We start from the raw sequence: 22889 nt of genomic DNA, 5'->3' as shown, positions 1-22889 counted from the left end.
CTAATAATTTGAAGTTAAATTAATCGTCAATTAAACGGAAAAGCAGATTAGTTCAAAACTCAGGCAGTGAATGAGAATTGTTAAACTGTAGATTATAAACTGTAAAGGTTATACTATCTTTATCATTATTCCAGCTAACTACAACAAACGGGGAAAATGCAACTATAATCATATATGTCGTTATGACTACGAATGTGGATATGGGAAGTATTGTAAAATTCGGTCCGGCGGTCAGTACTATATTTACCACCAGCGGCTTGGCTACTGCTGTTCTCGCTGTAAGTATATTTCAAAAAAGCGAAAATAAAAGATTGTAAAAATTTGAAATGAAAGTACTTAATTTTTAAGGACTGAGTGAGCTGATACAAACAAAAAAAATGTCTGGCTTGTTATATATTATTTTGCCTAATTCTATTTATAATTTAATGCAAATGATAAATTTTTACAATATAACAAAATTGTAAACCTTCTTTGATGCTCAAAATTCTGCCTCTCTGAAACCATCCTTATTAATCTATATAAAAAAATTCAAATCCCATTTTCGTGAAATTTTGAATAAAAATTAAAAAAAAAAAACAACGCAGTGAAACTTGTTCATTTTATTCGTTAAAACATGACTCAAGTTTTTTTTAATTTCAATTTTATTGACACAAGTTTGTTTCTATCATCTGTCCTTAAGCAGGAGTTTTTGTTTTTAATTTCTTTTACATTTTTGTTTATATTGCCATCCAATTATTAAGATATTGTGGTCATCTTGGTTTTACCTCTCATCTGACAAATTAAATTAATGTATATTTTGTTTGATTTGTTGTGTATCGCTGATAAAGGGATAAAAAAAAACACGGATATGAAACAAGGTATCAATTTCTTACATTACAGATTTTGGAAATATTGGATTTGGTATGGGATTAGACATGGGATATCATCGAAGAGGATCCGGATAGTGTGAAAGAAATAACAGGATTAAGATATAAATGAGACCACAGAAAGATCCAAAAAAATAATGGATCTTGATACAATTATAACAATGGACATAAAAATATGAGTACAAGAATGAGCGTTTTAGAGAACTAATAAAACTTGACAATGATACATTGTAATTAAAGCTCTTGTATTGAATTTAGTTTTGAATTATTATACGATTGTCTATAATGTCTATAAATGGATTTTACCTCTTGAAAAGTACTTCAAATTGCACCTATTGTGAAGGCCTTCAACAAGCCTAAATTTCCTCCACAAATTATTTTTTCTCTTTTCTCACCACTTTTTTCTGTTATTTTTTTTTCAATTAGATTTGCTTGAAAAACATTTATTAATACAGTAAATAACTATTTTCACTTCTCATAAGAAAGGTTTTTGAGAATGGTGAATAATAATATTGTGAAACCAAAAACAAAAGATATCCTCACATACACTTCTTAAAACTATAGCTTCGGAGAAAAAAGTTTATTGGTCCAAATAAGGACCTTTGGTGATAAAGCAGACTACAATAATGAATCAAAATTTACAACGTAATACATCTATGATATATGGAAATAACGAACAGTAATCAAGCCCAAAATTCCTCTGAATAATAGGAAATATTTACATTTTCAATGTCTTTGTCCAAGATAAAATTACCAATTGTAAATGTACTTGATTTCCTCATGAATGTTTTGGCGCGGTTCCAAAAAAAAACCACGTGCAAGGCGGGACAACACCTAGAGAGAAGCAGGCTTGGAGCCCGTGGATTGGCGGAATCAAAGCATGTAAATATAAGGAATAACTGTCAGATTTTTCGAATTCATGAAGATGATCAATGGATTGGCTTGTGTGATAATTTTATGCATAAACGCCTTCGGCGTTTATGCAAATTATCACACAAGCCAATCCATTGATAACTTCATGAATTCGAAAAATAAGACAGTTATTCCTTAAATAAAGCAGAGCAAATACGGACACCTAGAAGAATTAGAAGGGGGATCAGTTGCCATAGAGGAGTAAACATTAGTTGATTTTCTGCATACTGTCGATCTTCAGAAGATTGATAAGGGTGCGTTTCTATATATAACCTATCTCTATTTCTGATGCCATATTATAGCCTTACCTACTATAAGGGTCCACAATTTTCTCCGAAATCAGTACGAAATTGCGAATGTATGCTTAAGTGTGTCAATCCTAACATGAAGCATAAAAAGGATTTTTAGAGCAACTGCTTATATAGCAAGACTCGTAAATAGGGTTCTTAGTGCATATCACTGAACAACAGTACAATTAACACGGTCTTTTTGTACAATTAATCATTACTATTAAGATTTTCACCTTAACTTTTTTTCATATATTTTATTTGATGTAATTATACTTTAAATGATAATTGTTATTAATAAAATTATGCATGTGGGATCAGGTGCCATGGAGAAATGAGCACCCCCTGCCGACTGGTCACACTTGCTGTGTGCTCCTTGTCATGATTGGGAAATAACGGAAAAATCCGCAAATTATGGACTTACAATAAGTATGATTATTTGTATGTAGTATGTAGTATTTATATGTAGCATTTGACTATTATAATGATAATTAAGTTATATTTGCTAAAAAGGTCATTGTATCTACCATAGAACTTACGAAGTGATGACACTAAAAGACACCGCTGATATTCTTGTTTCATCCACTTGTTTGTCAACAATTTACCTCGTTTTAAAAATTTTACATACTTAGATCATGCTCTTGCGTATCGAAGCAACTGAGAGATAAAGAGCTCCGTATTCGGATAATGTAGGTATATTGCTGCATAAGTAAAAGGAGTTGACAAATGAAAATTTGAAGACATCAAGTTTATCGTAGAGCTTTGTCGTTAAATTACCATTATCGTCTTTTTAATTTAATTAAGAAATAAGGTATCATTTTTTTAGTTTTATTGGGATGTAAAACGGGTTTGTTGCAACCACTATTGAAATAACGACCACTATTGATATAATTATATCAATAGTGGTTGAGAGTGCATTTCAATAGCAAACATAGTTAGTAACCACTATTGAAATGGTTATATCAATAGTGGTTGAGAGTGTATTTCAATAACAAACATAAGTAATAACCACTATTGAAATACGACCACTATTGAAATAATTATTTCAATAGTGGGTGAGAGTGCATTTCAATAACAAACATAGGCAATAGCTACTATTGAAATACGATCACTATTGAAATAATTATTTCAATAGTGGGTGAAAGTGCATTTCAATAACAAACATAGTTAATAACCACTATTGAAATACGACTACTAATGAAATAATTGTTTCAATAGTGGATGAGAGTGTATTTCAATAACAAACATAGATAGTTACCACTATTGAAATACGACTACAATTGAAATACCGTATAAGTGGAACTTATAGCAAAATGCAAATTTGAAGCCATTACAAATTAAATACAGTTTATTTTTTGTGATATTTAATTTAAGCGATTTCGGAACCCTTGCTAATAATGCCAAAATTACATACTCGCTAAAAATTGTGCTTATACGGTAATCATTTTAATAGTGGATGAGATTCATTTCAATAACAAACAAAGGTTGCAACCACTATTGAAATAATGTTTAATTTTGAAATTAAATTTCAATATGGATTAAATTATTGATTTTAATAGTGCATTAAACAATAAATCCAATATATATTGAAATAATTACTTCAAAATTTACTGACACGGTGAATCTTTTCTTTCAATACTGTTAGTATTTCGAAAGTGGTTGAAACCTATGGTTACCATATTGAAATGCACTCTCACCCACTATTGAAATAATTATTTCAATAGTAGTCGTATTTCAATAGTGGTTATTACCTATGTTTGTTATTGAAATGCACTCTCAACCACTATTGATATAATTATTTCAATAGTGGTCGTATTTCAATAGTGGTTATTACTTATGTTTGTTATTGAAATACACTCTCAACCACTATTGATATAATTATTTCAATAGTGGTCGTATTTCAATAGTGGTTACTAACTATATTTGCTATTGAAATGCACTCTCAACCACTATTGATATAATTATTTCAATAGTGGTCGTATTTCAATAGTGGTTACTAACTTTGTTTGCTATTGAAATGCACTCTCAACCACTATTGATATAATTATTTCAATAGTGGTCGTTATTTCAATAGTGGTTGCAACACGGGTTGGTCACGTGATCAAATCCGGGCTTTATGGAAAATTTGATCATGTGCCAACCCGTTTTACATCATTTGTGACTTATTCATACTTTACATTTGCCTGATTGTGACTTTTAACTTGTTAAATGCATTATTTTTCAAACCCAACGGTATGTATGTAATCCACTGAACGCACGTCGTCCCTTCATGACGTCACTGAGAAAACACGTTGAACGTTCATCCATACGAATATCTATGACCTCTTGACCCCGTACCTGTATTTATACAGTTATGAAAACGCTTGCTTTCATTATTGTTATATAAAGGAAAACATTTGTAAATATAGTAAAATATCTAAAAACGAAAGAAACAGGTGTGTCAGACTCTTGGAAATAACCATTATTAAATGACAATACGTAGTAGAATTATCAAAATATAGATATGAAGGCCACTTTATGTGTTTTATTCTATTCACATATAAGATTTAGGACAAATTTTGCTTCATTTGAAAACAAAAAATAGGTCTGCTAATATTTGGGGCAAAATTGGTACCCATTAAAGTTCAAATAAATTGTTTGAAGACATAGCCTCCAAAAAAACAACATACATGTATATATATTGTCATTTAGAAATCCTAGCATCTTTTTTGTGTCAGCTTAAGAGTACCCTGGTACTTGTGTGTACAATCAGATTGTTTTTTAACAAAATAATTTTGCAAATGACTGATTACAAGATTAGTAAATTTACGAGTTCAATTTTTATTAAAAAAGCAGCTGTCAATGATATCAAAAGTCTTTTTAACTTTAATACTTCGTGGGGAATGGTTGTGTATAAAGTTGAAAAGTCAAACGTTTTAAAGCTGTTGATTTGGTAAAATCTTATGATTTCAAATTTTCCAAACGTTCCTTGGAATTTTCAAATATGCATATCTGAGATTGAATTATTAGGTCTTTCCACCTTTCTGTGGAAAGACCTATTGAAATTGTTCTGTTTATTAGGTCTTTCCACCTTTCTGTGGAAAGACCTCTTGAAATGCTTCTGTTTCTTTTTATTTTATTTCTCCCCTTAGCTTTTGAGACCGTAAGACTTATCGAAAAACTTTTTAGTTCATGATACTGGATATATAAAGTTATTCCGAAAAACGACCCCGTATGTTTTAACTTCGACCCCTTACGCAGTTATTGGCCCTTTCACCGTGAAGCTTGTTATCGCTACTCCTCAGAAACCGTAAACCGTAGAGATACAAAACCTTCACCATTTCTTGAACTAATTTAGGAGACTTTTCAATCTATTCATTGCGAAAGTTTTCTTTGACCCCTTCAATGAGTAATTGCCCCTGAAAGTTTATAAATTTTACAAAAAATTAAAAATTTTCAAAACGAAAAGTCGTAGAGACATGAAACCAACTGCATAACATTCAATGACCTTTTGCCTTCAAATTCAATTCAAGGTCAAAGTTCAAGGTCATTCCAAATATGAGAAATAAATTTCTCTTAATAGCTCTTATGTCCTTAAACATATACTATCTATTTTATGTCTTTAATATGTACTTTTGAAACTCTTTAGAAGATATAATTCTTGGCCCCTAAGATTGACCCTTTAAAAAGTTGTTGCCCCTTGTGCTAAAAACCCTTGTTATCGCTACTCCTCTGAAACCGTAAACCGTAAAGGTATGAAACCTTCACCAATGGCTTTGCCTAATTATGGGGACTCTTCAATCTATTCATTGCGAAAGTATTCGGTGACCCCTTCAATGAGTTATTGCCCCTGAAACTTTTTGAATATTACAAATAATTAAAAATTTTCAAAACGACAAGTTGTAGAGACATGGCACTAACTGCATAAGATTCATTATCCTTTGACCTAAAAATTCATGTAAAGGTCAAAGGTCAAGGTCATTCCAAAAATGAGAAATTTAGCTCTTTTTATATCTCTTTTGTCTTTCAACATATACTTAATGTCTATGTAACATGACTATGTACTTTTAAAACCATTTCAAAGATTTCATTCTTGTCCCCTAACATTAACCCTTTTAAGTTATTGCCCCTTGTGGGAAAAACCTATTTTTCGCTACTCCTCCGAAGCTATAGACTGTAGAGTCACCAAATCTTTACAAATGTCTTCATGGTCTTTATGCCTAACTTCACTGTATAAGTGCAAAAGGATCTCATGACCCTTATATGAGTTATTGCCCTTTTTAATTTCTTTGTACTTACTATTAAACCTTATAACTTGAAAACTATAAGTCATACAAGCATCGAGTCAATTGCATTATGACCCTTGACCTTTGACCTTGAATATTTTTTCAAGGTCAAGGTCAAGGTCTTTCCAATTTTTTCTTTAATTTTATTTTTTCTATGCTTTAAGACAATTCTGGTTTCTTTTTCATGGAATATAATTCTAAGGAATCAGATATAAATAAATTTGAAATTCAAAGAAGGTGGAAAGACCTCTTATTGTTCTGTGAACAATAAGTCTCCTAGTTATTCTTTTTTTTTATTATTTTTCCGCCGCATGTTTTTTTGTTTGAAGATTTATCGAAAAGATTTATAGTCCATAAAAATGTACTCCGTAAAAGATTATTGCAGTTCACCCTGCGTAAATGAACCTTGACCCCTTTTGAAGTTATTGCCCCTTTCGCAAGAAATGTTTGTTATCGCTTCTTCTCCGAAACTGTAAACCGCAGAGATTCCAAACCTTTATTAATGTTTACGACTGATTTAGTAGACTCTCCAATCAAACATTGCGAAAGGATTCGTAAACTCCTATAATGAATTATTGCCCTTGAATGTTTGCAATGTTTACGAATATCAAGAACTTTTCTAAAACGACAAGGCGTAGAGACATGGGACCAACTGCAAAAGATTCCTTGACTTTTGACCTTAAAAATCTAGGTCAAGGTCAAAGGTCAAGGTCATTCAAAATATGTAAAATTAAGCATTTTTTATAGCTCTTTTGTTCTTAACCAAATTCTAAACATCTATGCATCTTTAGTATGTATTCTTAAAACCATTTCACAGATCCATGCTTGTCCCCTAAAATTGAACCCTCTGAAAGTTAGTGCCCCTTTCAGTGTAAGCCCTTGTTATCGCTACTCCTCCAAAACCGTAAACCGTAGAGGTACAAAACCTTCAACAATGTCTGCGACTAATTTAGTACACTTCTCATTCTATTAGTGCGAAAGAATTCGTAAACCATTTCCAGTAGTTATTGCCCCTGCCATTTTATGATGTTTACGAAGAACTAAAAACTTCTTAACAACAAGTCGTAAAGACATGGGCCCAACTGCATGAGATCTTTTGACCTTTGAACTTGAAGAATAGGTCAAGGTCAAAGTTCAAGGTCATTGAAAAACTAGAGAAATTGTAGATTTAAGCTTAAAATCTAAATGACCTTGACCTTTGACCTTGATATTTGACGTTGACCCCTTACTCAAAAAGTTATGAAGAAATATTCATTAGCTTTATCTAGATTCAGCTTCAAGTGTTAATCTCAAGTTTATCTCGCTCTTTACTTTTTTTTTTTGATGACCTTGACCTTTGACCTTGATAAATGACCTTGACCTTTGACCCCCTATTGACCCAAAGGTCACAATCAAGCTTAAGGTCGCCGAGGTATTTTCAACTCTTACTTTAACAAATGCTTATCCCCCCCCCCCTTTTCTTAAAAAAAAAAAAGAAAAATCAACAGCAGCATAGAGAAAATGTCTTTAAGTCAAAAGACACGATATATCGACATAAGATTCGGAGTAAAAGCAAGAAGATACCTTAAAGAAAGTGTCCTGAGAGTTTTAAGGTGAGTCTCTAAAATATAATGAAATTCTGGTGATAATCGGCAAAATCTGCATTTTTTTCTGTCTGAAATTTAGTTATTGCTGAGCATAAAAGTTAATTAACGCCCGTATTGGCTATTTCTGCAATTTTTGTTTATATCATTCGATTCTCCTGCTCTATTACGACATTTTAATACCAATTATTCTTGCTTTCTTTAGTGTATGGAATTTATTTCAATTTTATGTGGATTTAATATAAATGGAATGAATCTTGATTTCATCTGAAATTTGATTTTTTTTTCCCTAGAATAACACAATCCCAAGAAATAGCGACTTTCAGCATAGTAAAAAGAAATACACGTTTCTTCCCTGTGTTTCCCATCTAGAATTACATGTTTGGAATTTTATTTATGCTACTTACATTGAATTTCATGCCTATTTCGGTCAGGAATGTTAAACCCGAACCCGATTCTCTGTTTTCCTTTTCCATAATTACAAACTGCCTTGCATCTCTCGCTTTGTTTCTCACATGCTTTTAAATAATTTATCGCCATCCATTTCAAACATAAAACAACTCAAATCGGATATTTTCAAACATCTCTTTAATACATGTATAATGTTCATATGATGCAGGTAACACATGGGACATTTCACAACGTTTTCACTTACGCTTCCGTCTTGATGCGCATATCAAATGCATGTTATTCATATTAATAGGTATATCATAATTTTAATCAAACCCTACCTCTTACATCTTAACTTGATAATAATCTCATTCAAGCTCATATATACACTTAGGAGCGTGTTACAGTGTTTTTTATGCGCTCTCTTTGCGTGATCAATGAATTCGTGCTTATCCCCGAGTCGGTCGACTACAAACAATCTAGGAAGTCTGTTTACGGTAAAATTATACCAACTGCGAGCCCGATCTAAAATCCTAGTAGAGAAATGAGAATTTTGCTGTTTTATTTATTTTCTTGCTTTTTTCCAGCCCAAATGATATTGAAACACTTAAAAAGGTGGAAAGACGTCTCATTGTTCTCTGAACAATTAATTTACTAGTTGTATTAACGTTTTGTACTACAAATGTATATTTTGGATATTCGAATTAAAAGGAGGCAAATTTTTTGCATGAAACTTTGTATGACAACGGTAGTTAACACTAGATAGATCAAATTTTACCCAAACATTTTTTTTTTACATTTGGCATGCAAAGTTTCCTATAAATTATATTACTCGAAACAAATTGTATCACACAAATTTTGGTACACATTCTTAAAAATATTACCTGTCAGTCCCGGTAAATTGCTTATTATGAACTCAGACTTTTGAAAGATACTGAAGACTGCAATTTATTCAGCGATCGTTACCATTAGATCTATAACAAACTCTACCACACATCTATTTTTCACACATTGTTTAAAATATAGGCTATTGGCCCCTCGTAAAAAGCTTATGAAATCAAACATTAGAGAGATACTTGAGAATACACATCATTTAATATTACTATTTGATCTAGTTCAAATTTGATTGATGAGCTATAAAGGAAACTATCACTTAAATGCATCAAAAATTGATACGTGTACCGGTATATCAATGTGATGCAAAAATAGAATAAATGTTTTCATAACTCAGAAATTGCAAATTCACGTGTAATTAAGTGCACTTTGAGACTTCTGAAGGAAACAGCATCATTTAATAAAAGCACAGAAAAAAAATGCACTGTTCATTAGTTTTTTTTTTTGGTATATCAATAAAAAAATTTAATTGATTTTAATATTTTTTTCTTCAATGCAGAGCAAGGTTGATACAAAAGATGCAGGTAAGCAAAAAGCATCTTTTTTTTATGTCAACGTCAGAGTACTTGTGTGTATAATCAGAATGTTTTTTAACAAAATAATTTTGCAGATGACCAATGACAAGGTTAGTAAATTTACGAGTTCCATTTTTATTGAAAAAAGCAGCTGTCAATGATATCAAAAGGCCAAAACTTTTATTTTTCGTTGGGAATGGTTGTGTATAAAGTTGAAAAGACATACGTTTTTATGCTGTTGATTTTGGTAAAATCTTATGATTTCAAATTTTTAAATATGCATATCTGAGATTAAATTATTGTATAAACGTTTTGTACTACAAATGTATATTTTGGATATTCGAATTAAAAGAAGGCATTTTTTTGCATGAAACTCTGTATGACAAAAGTAGTTAACAAAAGATAGGTCAAATTTTACCCAAGCATTTTTTATTTACATTTGACATACAAAGTTTCTTCTAAATTATATTACTCGAAACAAATTGTATCACACAAATTTTGGTACACGTCCTTAAAAATATGACCAATCAGTCCCCGTAAAACATTTATAAACTCAGACTTCTGAAAGATACTGAAGACTGATCGATCGTTACCGTTAGATCTATAACAAACTCTACCACACATCTATTTTGCACACATTGTTTAAAATATAGGCTATTGGCCCCTCATAAAAAAACTTATGAAATCAAACATTTGAGAGATACTTGAGAATACACATCATTTAAAATCACTATTTGATCTAGTTCAAATTTGATTGATTGAGCTATAAAGGAAACTATCACTTAAATGCATTAAAAATTGATACGTGTATACTTAAGTACTTACACACAGAAAAAATACATTGGCCACTAGTTTTTCTTCCTGAATACTCGAATAATAATAACAAAATCTTGAAAATTGATTTTAACTTTAACGAGGCTGGGGGGTGGCAGCCATTTTCAGACTATTTTGATCTCCTTTAAAAGAAGAGCTCCATATAAAGATATAAAAAATGATAAAATTTTAAAACTAAAATGTAGGAATTTTTCTTTGCCAAATAATAGATGACAGCTTAATATACCATATCTAAAAAAATAAGTTAATTCTGGTGGTTAATTTTTGGTTTATTTGTTGACCCCCCAGCCTCCTTAAATTTAGTCTTCAATGAAGAGCAAGGTTTATATGAAAGATGTAGTTAAACAAAAAAGCTGCCTGGTCTAGTATTTGCACTCTGTTATAATTCAGAAATCTTTTAATAATCAATGCTCAAAAACGGATAAATAACTGGAGAATTAGGCTCCATTCTTTATGGCATTGAACACATCTAAACTCAAAATGCTCAATTTACAAATCTAGTGGAATTGTCTAAAATTATAACATCATTTTCCAAAGAAAATATTAAAAATAAAATGGCGTGTCCTTTGGAAAAACAAGGGAGATCTTGTCTCAACAAATCAAAGAGGTTATAATCAACATCAAGTGAGAGAGTGTGTGTTTGTGTATGTGTTCTGCGAGAAAGCGTGATGCAAATTATACAAGACAATTACCTTAGTATTAATTCACATTAGGGTCGATATGAACTTTTACGAGGGCGGTGCCCCTGTTAACTTTTGTCCTCACCGTTGACACTGTAATATTAGTATCCGGAAAATGTAACAATTTGTGTTCATATCTTTCTAACTATCAGTAGTTAATCTGGTTTTTATAAAGAATCCTTAACAAGGATAAAACGTTCGTTTTGAATTTTTGTACTTTCAAACTTAATATTTAAACTTACGTCTACACTTGTCGATCATAGTCCAATTAGAAAGAAAGTAGCTTGTACTTTTATTCCCTAATATTAAAAAAAATAGTAAATTTTCTAACAGTACATAATGAAGTATGCAGATGAACTAGGATGAAATTCTATATGTAAATACACAATACTTTGTGAATTAAAGACATATACAATTTACATTTACATGTACTTAAATCTTGATTTCTCAGAACTCGAGGATCGGATTTCACGTAAATAAAGAAGTAAAATATGCACGCACAGTCTTTGATGAACTTCTTTGATATTGTAAATCAAGCAAATATTGTTTGCGGATGCTATGTCTCACGGTTTTCGTGGAAGCGTTTAGTATATTTTGAAAGTTGGCATTTTTAACATGTTCAGAGTCTCCTAATTCGAACTTTAAGCATTGGAAACACATTGCAATAACAACAAGTAAACATTGATGTAACCATCAATTGTCGCCCGGGAAATGTATAAAGTAAACAATGGGAATAAGTCTTGATCATCAAACCGCTTTAATATGTGTGAAAAGGCATGCGTCTAATTGATGGCGACGATAGTTGCGAATATTTTGAAAACTTATAGTCGGATCAAAACAAACAAAAACGATACCATTTTAAACTTGATCAATTCCTCGTGTAAATGTTGGCTGCATAAAATATAAACTGAAGTTAGACACATGCATCACATATATTCAAAAATGTATTAATGTTTAATTTTAGAAAATAAGACATGAACTATGCATAGTACGTTTTTATGCGAGAAGTAAAATTCGATGTTCTAAAAAAAAGGGATCTGTCGTTTTTTCGATAGTAAATGATAATCAACTTTATATATTAAATATGTAAAACATATTTATTTTTACATATTCACTTAATGGAAGTTTATATATTATGTATATCGTAATTTAGAAATGGAAGAACATTCTGATAAACAATCTTTTCAATGTTAAGAAAACCTTTAATTCTGAATAACTTCTCCCTACCCAATCACCATACTCCAACACTTAAACTTATATGTATAGAGCAGCCCGGTCCTCCGGGCTGCAATAAGCATGTAGTCGTTAAATTGCTGGTATTTTAATGCATGACAAACATATGACTGGTAATTTTACTATGTTATGCAAGCATTATTACAAAACAATGTATTGCATTCAAAAGAAATTTGATTGTTTTATTAATGTATTAATAAGAAATAAATGCAATTATTTGAAAAAAAATGCAATCAGATAATAAAGCTAATTGTAACATTCAACAAAGCCAAATGTGATTCTTTTTATGGTTGTCAATGGTTATTGTGACCGCATAAGGATATCAAATTGACTCTTCGTATGTGTATGTGTTAATCTGATCCTCTTTTTTTTTGAGAACGCAAATTTCTCTATGTAAAATAACTTGTGTCAAAAATTCAAAAAATAAATAAATAAATAAATAAAAATTAATTCAGTGCTGTTATGATATGTTTGCTTCTATCTAGGTTCCCAAATATTTATTAACAACCAACCTTTCAGTTTTGACCATTACACTCTCTAACTGGATACAAAAAGATACCATATAGTATTTAATATTGCTATAAAGTTACTGTCCATTTTCCTGCTATATAACATTTAAAGCAACAGTATTATAATTTTTTTATTTGACTAATCAAACGTTATCAATTTTTGATATTTAACTTTTAAATTAGTTCTATTAGATAAATATTTAAGGTGGGCTTAATTAAATGATGTTTATTTTGTTCATTTAAGGGTAAAAAAAATAATTCCTTAGGCCGAAATAAAAAAAAAACCCCAGCTAAAAACAACTTCTGTGTTGATTGCATGATTACATTTTAAAGATGATATACCTTCCATTTTTTCCGTGTTACAAATTTTAATGACATACTTGTATAAGTTTGCCAATCTTGAATTTCTTGAATTTCAAATTAAAGTGTTCAGCAATAGCAAAATCTTTGAAATTCAAGAAATTCAGGACTGGCAAACATATACATGTATGTCATTAAGATTCTGTAACACGAATGAAATGGGAGCAATATCATCTTTAAAAGTAATTATTATAGGGGTTGTGTTAAGAAAACATTTTAATTGCATTCCTATATAAATAAATCACATGTTCTGTTTAAGTTTTTGATTTATCATCATTTTGATTTCCAAATCATTGACATCAACTACCTTTTGATTCAATATTTTTATCGCAATAAATCAAACAAAAAACTTTGAATTGTGAATTCAGTTTCCTTAACTGTATATTATTTGTAATTAATCTAATTTCAGAATTTCCTCCAAAAGATTTTTTAACTTTTTTCTTCGTCACTTTGAAAATAGTAACTGTTGTTTTCTATACTTTTCAAATGAATTTCAAATGAATTGGATTGAAATTTAAACTGTATTAATGCGTAAAAAAAATATAACCATTGTCTCCTTTCACCATAGAGTAAACAAAGATTTTTGTCATGCATATAGTTTAAATAAATGAAAACAAAGGATATATTCAACATACACTTCATTTGTTATAGATTTGGGGAAAAGTTATTAAGTACTGAATTCATATTTCTTCGGTCCTATAACACACCTGGCCGTGCCGACAAATTAAAAACCGAGTGTTATACATCTAAAAATTTAATGCTTATATTTACATTCTCAAATTTTCCTTCTTTGTGCCCCTGCGAGGTGAAATTCATAATTTCAGGAACTTTTATGAATCGTTCATGAACATTCATGATGTGTTCATGAATGGTTCATGACTGGTTCATAAAGATGGTTCATGAACTTTATTCATGAATATATTCATAAAATGTAGTTCATGAACAAATGATGAATTTATATGAATATTGGTAATTTTCATTTTAAAGACAGAAAAAATGTAGAGTTCAAGGTATTATGAATGTTCATGAATTTTCATGAAGACTAAAACACTCATTACTCTCATAATGCAACTTTTGCGTGCAGATGCAGTTGTTGAACAAGCCTCTGGCATAATTTATATTAAATAACATTCTTTCACCAACTATCTGAAAAAATAAATCTGAAATCTCTAAACATTTTGTGTTTTTATTTGATTTTAATCAAACAAACACTGCATCACCATTGACAGCATTTTTTTTTCAAATTGATTATTTATGTTTCTTCATAATTTAAATTAAACAGTTATATTCATCATAATGTGCTTTAAATAATGTCGTTTTTCATCACACAACTTTGTTTGACCGAATTTTCTCTAACATCAAATTTTAAACAAGTTGCAAAATAAAAAATTCACAGTTTCTTTTACAATGTTTTTTGAGACAAATATAATAGCATATACCACTCAGATGTACAATATAAGCACACTTTTTTAAATGTATGTATTCTCAATGAAACAGCAAAGTATTTTACATTAAAGGTTATTAACAGAAATATCCAAGAAAAAATAAGATTACTGGGGGATCGCCTTGGTTAAATTAGTGATAGTCAAGTTATGATATACATGTATGTAGTAAACTAAAGTATGCATTTTTTTTTTTAAATAAGAGGTTAGATTCATTAAATGACATTGGCCAAGGATTGGGAGAGGTCATTGAAACCTCAACAGTATATACATTTACAATAAAGTGGCAGTAGCCCATGTACATTTACTGTACAAAGTTAGTGACTAGAGTGACAAACACATGTATTAAATGCAAAAATATATGTAGTACACAACTACATTGATACAAAGATCCCATAAAATGAACATTTGCTATTTTCCACCAATGGACGTGCCAAAGATCCCAATTATGGAAGATACAAAACTTCTGATGTCACATGTTGCTAGAATCACATCCTCAGATATCCCATGAAATTTGCAATAGAGGGTTGACAGATAATTGGCATCACCAACGGATTCACTTTTAGTACGAAAACTCAGCAAGTTCGATGTTGAGCATTCCAACAGACACTTCAAACTTTCTTGCACAATTTCTGAAAGAGGAGATGACCATTTAAGATGCATCATTATTGATATCCGTATAAATATATGACAAATATTAAACTAAAGCTCTACAAAACAATTGTTCTTTTTTACCTGGCAGATCAGTTTACTGTAGAATATGAATTCACTATCTTGAAATTTTTGTTCAAATTAGGATTAATTCTGATAAATGTAAAAATGTGAAAAGTTTATAGACAACAGACAAACACCAGACTGTGACACTGATCAAAAAACTCACTTAGGCCTTAAAATGGCTCAGGTGAGCTTAAATGAAAAGGCTAGAGCTGTAGCTCAATGCCTGACTGACATTGAAAAAAAATTAATTTTAATTCATGTGATTTGATTGATTAAGAAAATAATGAAGAAATCTTACCATTTTTTATACAGTTCTTGTCCTAAATCTTGTGAGCATCCGGATTCCTGTAAAATGCATTTATACTTCATAGAAGATGATATCTTTGATTATATTTGATCTAAAATAATTATACATACCCATGCAGTTAGCATGTTTAGATTACCTTTCAGAATTCATTGTTAAAATAATAAGGATATGGAAATTAGGCATGTTAAGAATATAAATCTTTAAATGTTGTTTACTTGGCATAGTTGCACTATTTTTTTTAATCTTATGCTTAAAGACATAGATTAATAAAATCAAAGTTAGTTTCTTTGTGTAGTAGGAAAGGAGAAATGCACGAAGAAAACATATGGCTGGACCGGGAATCGAACCCGGGACCCCTGTATTACTAGTCAGGTGCTCTAACCACTGAGCTATCCAGGCCGATATCCACGGTCCGTAAAGCCCGAACTTCTACATGTACATTCCTCCCTCCTTAAACAGTCTTCGACCTCGAAGACACAAGTTCTAGGGCCCTGCCAGGAATTACTAATTTACACATACACTGTAACCTGAACAAGGTCCCCCCCCGCTCTGGCCACCAAATGTAGTAGGAAAGGAGAAATGCACGAAGAAAACATATGGCTGGACCGGGAATCGAACCCGGGACCCCTGTATTACTAGTCAGGTGCTCTAACCACTGAGCTATCCAGGCCGATATCCACGGTCCGTAAAGCCCGAACTTCTACATTTGTTTTGAATGATAATTTGAGCTGGTTCTCACCATATTCACAAGCCTAGTGACTGATTGGTTAAGCATCTACATGTATATGCACTTTATCAAAGGCCAGGGCTGTGAAAATCATCTCAGGCAATGCAGCAACTATTAAAACAATCGAAACATACAACATAAGAGCTGAAAAATGGTCATGAACATGCATTACAAAATATATAATTAATTACATGTACATCATACTCTGTAAATGTTATCTTGAACAAAGGAAGGTACAGGTAGTAAAATTCTTGACATCAGTTCGATTCCAAGCAAGGAAATTCGGGTTAATCAATGATCTTAATGATATGTATAGATTTGTTAAATAATTATTACAGAAATAGTGCTTGTCCTAACGATTTCATCGTCGGGCATTTTATGTATGGTACCCGGATTAGGCCCTAATCAAAAGTAGCAGAAACATTCTTCGTTCGAGGACACATAAAATACTGTACAATATTGTACCTACCGGTCTTAAAAATGTCGTCATCTTCTTCCATCCCAAGCTGACCATGATCCCCCTGTTCGTGGCACTCGTTCCAACTTTCCTTCTGTGGAACATCAACATGATGAACATGGCATTCGATATTTTTGAATTTCGGAGTTGTTAAAATTAATTGTTCATCGAGCCCGACTTCGATCCCGATGTTATTGTAATCTTAGTCCAATTAATTGATGACGTAAAAAGTTCGAATTCTTCATTGATAAAACTTATTTTGATATAAAAAAAATTGTATTTTTCAGTGAAAAATTATCAGATAGTATTTGTTATTTTTTTTTAAACATGTACAGAAATCTCGGAAATTCGAAACTAACGTATTTCTTAGCTCTACTGTACATTTTTGAAAAGGCGCAAACTTGAAAACGCGCGAGACGTTGGAAGTGGGAATTTGGAGAGTGGAAGGATCGGTATTTGTGATCTAAAATTTGCATAGTCACTGATTTTTGTCAACTTTTAAAGAAAATAACAGAATATGAAGAAGGAAGACTATATATAGGATTGATCTACTTCATAACTGGTGAGTGACAAAAAAGGAGGCAATCAATGAGTCAGAAAACTGTCTGTAAATGTTACTGTCTATTTGTAAAATAAATTAATACGTCTTTTGTTTTAAATGAAAGTTTTGTATAACTTTGCTTTGAGTTTGGATCCAACCATATAACATACATTAATTATAGACTTAGACTCGAAACATCCATAGGCCTGATTGATCTACAAAATGGCGGTCCAAGAAAATAGGCTTAAATTCCATTCAGAATGTTTTAATTTGGAAGTGCCTCTGATGCAAAATTAAATGAAACTAAAATGCAAGAAAATACACAAAAAAGTCTTATGTTTTACAATCATGGGTAATTTCAGAAAATCTTTCTTTTTGAAGGAAAAAGAGAAGCAGTTCACAAATGTTGATGAGCAGAAGACAAGAAACTCTGGCTGCAAAAAAAAATCTGAGCTCTTGAAAAAGAAAGAAAAAAAGAATTGAAAATATGAATGATATTCAATCAAAGGATCCAAATGGTGAAATTCTGGAAATTCCACAAGGACAGACGGAAACAGACAATAAGGATTTTTGAATTGACCATCTCTGCTCGAACTGCTTGAAAGCACTTAAAACTGTTACCCTGGTGCTGAACAAACTTTGTCCTAGACCGGAATTAAAAACTGTTCAATGTCTGGCATTAAAACACACTTTGAAACATGCTGAGTAAGGACCCCCCTCCTCTTGACCAAGTAAGGTTAAACATTCTGCCAAGAGTTGTGTTTGAATTGAAATTTTTTATACTTTTACCAGGAATGAACTACATTACTCATTTACTATGGTTTAATATGTCAGAACTGTTTATTTTAAGTTTTTTAACAAAGATTTTGTTGCCATGGTTGGAAAACAAACAACATTTCTGTGAAATCTTTCAAGATGCTGTATTATAAAACATCTACTGTTACTTTTTTAGCATGACTTCATGCATTTTCATGAATAAACATGAATAATAACATTGCATTTTTTGTTTACAAATAAGCAAGAATATTCATGAATTTTAATGGTTCATGAATTTTATTCATTCATGAACATTCCTGAAAAATTCATCAAATTATTCATGAACAGTTCATGAAGATCCAATGAACTTATTATTGGACATTCTTGAAATGATGAATCTTCATGAATATGACTTTTCATGAATTATTCATGAAAAAAAATATTCATGAATATTCATCAATTTTCTTTCATGAATAAAAATTCATGATTTGAAAATGTCCAATAATAAGTTCATAGGATCTTCATGAATATTGCATGAATATTTCATGAACAAAATTCATGAAAAATTCAAGGAAATTCATGAATTATTCATGATCGTCTCGCAGGGGTGATTTCTTGTTTCGTTAATTATTATTGTGAATTTAGCGCCCTTCAAACTGGCTTGGTTAAAAGACGTATATAAGAACCGTTTGTGACGTCAAATGACGTTGAAAGTAAAAAAGTACATTTGTAGTATTTTTATATTAATTTAACAGGATTAAAGTTTTAAAGTAAATTGAGTTAAAATATTGTATATTTGGTTTTCCAAGATTTAAGAAAATGCATTTAGTTACTACTGTGTATTCTACCACGGGTTGACAAGGTTTCGCGTGTGTTATGGAGATTTGAACGTCGTGGATTTCTAATGGATTTCATACAGAAAATTACACTGAATGTAAATATAACATTTTAAAGGCTAAATAGCACAATATTTTATGTGCATCTGGCTTATATATTTTTTCCGTAAATTGTCATTGTATTAATAGTTTATATAGGCTGAATAGTGAATGTTTTGATACTGAAACATTATATGAAGTAAAATTTATTAATAAAGATTTTTGTAAAGAAAAAAGTAACCCTTGTCTTGAAATTCTCGAAAATGTCATTTTTGATCGTCACAAAAAGAAATATATGGAAATAACGAACATTATCTAAGCTCAAAAATCCATAAAACAATACAAAATAGAAACGGAACAAACACGGACCTTCAAAACATCTCTGGTGGGGTCAGTAGCCACGAAAAAGTGCTATTAAAATTGTTGGCACTGTTGGTAATGAACTGCACAATCAAAATGAGTGTATGCATACTTTAAGGATTTGAAACAGAACATTTTTCCCTCGTGTCGTCGTTAATTCTTAAATCATGACTATAACTGTTAATCACTTTTTGAGGGAATTGAAAGTATTTTTTGTTAAAATTAGAGCGTCAAAAATACAATAACCTTTTTAGTGAGAGGTTTGTTGATATGTAAAGTTTGAAGAGTAATGTTAAAATATACTACCCATGTTTAACAATTGATAAAATAAGTGCATAGTGTTTCAATATATTTACATTTAAAAACATTGAATGCTGACTGACGTTTTTCATATTTATTGTTGGGTCATTATTTACACACAAAGTTGTTGACAGATTTTTCCGTTATTTTCCGATCATGATAAGGAGCACACACCAGGTCCTCTATACCAACTGCTCCCACTTCTGACGCTTGAATACTGTTTTTTCTCTCTCTTTATATTTCATTGACACACATAGCAATGTCAAATACAGGGGAAAAGTCTTGTCATAAGAATTAAGATATCATCTCTGTCTTTTTCCCCTCAAAAATGTATATAATTAACAAAAAAAAATAACATTTTTGAAATTTTAATCCTCTATGACAAACTATTTTTTCTTATTAGTAAAAATCTGTATATGTATCTCTCACGACAGTGCAAATATTTCAAGAAGTCATATATTGGGTAGTGTAATGTGCTGCATGCTTCTTTCAGTTAAATGCAGAACAGCTGCAAATGCACTATTGCAAACATATCTTAATTTGGTTTTTGTCCATTCATCTCGCTCATCTTCAAAATTAATATATTATATATAATATTGGAAGCACATAATTTGTTGAGTTTGTTCATTTCGTAATTTACCATATTTATGCGTAATTTTTAAACAATTATTAAACAATAACTTCAATTAATGTCTAATCATTTGTTAAATTTTATGAATTTATGAAGCACAACTTATCTGTAAACTTTATTATGTTCCCCAAACGAAGTTGGGGAACATATTGTTTTTACTCTGTTTCTTATTATTATTATTATTATTATTATTAGGGTCTTCCGTCTTCAGCGGAAGACCCTTCTATTATTCTTATGTTTCTTTTTCACTTTTCTTATTATTATTATTATTATTCTTTTTTTCTGCACAAATTTTGTGCAGAAGATTTCTCAGAGATGGTTGGATGGATTTGCTTCAAATTTTCAGGGATGTTGCAGGATAATCTGAAGTTTATACCGGCTGAAGGATTTTGTGAAAATCACTTCCGGTCTAGAGTTATCGCCCTTTTATCAAAATTCAGAGGACCTCCTTGTCCGTTCATTTTCTCGAAAACGGCTTGAGCTAGAGCACTGAAATTTTCAGTGATGATAGAGGACATGTCCCCATGTTACTGGGAGTTTGGATAGTTTCCGGAAGTACCTAGTATGGAAGCTCGGTAGGGGTCAAAATTTAGGACACGAATCACGAGTGATTTTTGGAGATATTTTGCATCATATCTTTTAAAGTATAAATATTTTGTAAGAAAATACTGAACATCATTTGTGCAGAACAAGGAGATCTTTCAAATGATATCAAGAAAAAAACGCTGACTCATCACATTAGGGGCAGAAAGGGGCCAGAAGTCTTTAATCGATTACTCTTTATCAATTAATATTTTGTAATATAATACTGAAGCAAAAATCTTTATCTCAACAATCTACAGCTATGTATTATAATTTTTATTACGTATGGTACATAATTAGGGGCCACAAGGGGCCAGAATGCAAAATCTTTGACGCTTTATATCTCGAGAGTGAGAAATATTTTGATAAGTAATATTGAACAAAAGATGTTCAAAATAATGTTCTGAACAATATGCAACCTTTCATTTTTCGCTAAACGTCCCCATTAGGGAGTTGAAGGGTTGGCCCCTAAATATTTCTTTTGCGAATAACTCGAAAACGAAAAAGAATTTCTGAATAGTTGTTGAACAAAAAGTGCTCAAAATCCTAAGGGCTTTAAGATGAAATCCAGAAAAAGGGGCTGGACATTCAAATTAGGGGTCAAGAGGGGTTAAAAATCTTTTTTCGATAACTCTTTAACAGTCAATTTTTTGCTATACATTACTGAAGCAAAAATGTTTATCTTAACAATCTACAACTGTATATTATGATTTTATTATCGTATATTACATAGTTAGGGGCTACAAGGGGCCAGAATGCTAAATCGTTGATAGTTTATATCTCGAAAGTGAGAAATATTTTGACAAGTAATATTGAACAAAAGATGTTCAAAATCATGTTCTGAACAATATGCAACCTTTCATTTTTCGCTAAACGTCCCCATAAGGGAGTTGAAGGGTTGGCCCCTAAATATTTCTTTTGCAAATAACTCGAAAACGAAAAAGAATCTCTGAATAGTTGTTGAACAAAAAGTGTTCAAAATCCTAAAAGCTTCAAGATGAAATCAAGAAAAGGGGGCTGGGCACTCAAACTAGGGGCCAAGAGGGGCCAGAAGTCTTTAATCGATAACTCTTTAGCTGTTAATATTTTGTAATACATTACTGAAGCAAAGATGTTTATCTCAGCCATCTACAGCTATATACTATGATTTTCATGTCGTATGGTACATAATTAGAGGCCACAAGGGGCCAGAATGCTAAATCTTTGACGCTTTATATCTTGAGAATGAGAAATATTTTGAAAAGTAATATTGAACAAAATATGTTCAAAAACATGTTCTGAACAATATGAAACCTTTCATTTTTCGCTAAACGACCCCATTAGGGAGTTGAAGGGCTGGCCCCTAAATATTTCTTTTGCAAATGACTCCAAAACGAAAGAGAATCTCTGGATAGTTGTTGAACAAAAAGTGTTCAAAATCCTAAAAGCTTCAAGATGAAATCAAGAAAAAGGGGCTGGGCACTCAAATTAGGGGCCAAGAGGGGCCAAGAGTTTTCAATCGATAACTCTTTCTTTTTTAATAGTTTGTAATACATTACTGAAGCAAATATGTTGATCTCAGCCATCTACAACTATATATTATGATTTTCATGTCGTATATTACATAATTAGGGGCCACAAGGGGCCAGAATGCTAAATCTTTGACACTTCATATCTCGAAAGTGAGAAATATTTTGAGAAGTAATATTGAATAAAAGATGTTCAAAATCATTTCCTGAACAATATGAAGCCTTTCATTTTTCGCCAAACGTCCCCATTAGGGAGTTGAAGGGTTGGCCCCTAAATATTTCCTTTGCTAATAACTCGAAAATGAAAAACAATCTCTGAACACTTGTTAAACAAAAATGTTAAAAAGCATGAGATCTT

At 31.2% G+C, this 22889-nt stretch overlaps 1 long non-coding RNA gene and 1 other non-coding gene across 2 annotated transcripts; both read right to left on the bottom strand.

The window, feature by feature from the left end:
- Nucleotides 1–15785: 15785 nt before the first annotated feature.
- Nucleotides 15786–17185, bottom strand: LOC134281885 (uncharacterized). The gene is made up of 3 exons (XR_009995185.1): nt 16991–17185; nt 16534–16632; nt 15786–15832 (listed from the first exon to the last, which is right to left on the bottom strand). It is a non-coding gene; the product is annotated as an uncharacterized LOC134281885 (long non-coding RNA).
- On the bottom strand, nt 16121–16194 carry Trnat-agu (transfer RNA threonine (anticodon AGU)). The gene has a single exon. It is a non-coding gene; the product is annotated as a tRNA-Thr (tRNA).
- Nucleotides 17186–22889: the final 5704 nt, after the last annotated feature.

This window comes from Saccostrea cucullata, unplaced genomic scaffold (assembly GCF_032062105.1).
Source record: "Saccostrea cucullata isolate Sc308-1 unplaced genomic scaffold, CSIRO_AGI_Scuc_v1 ctg5320, whole genome shotgun sequence".
NCBI classification, from domain to species: Eukaryota; Metazoa; Mollusca; class Bivalvia; order Ostreida; family Ostreidae; genus Saccostrea; species Saccostrea cuccullata.
This window is presented reverse-complemented; position numbering and strand designations above follow the sequence as displayed.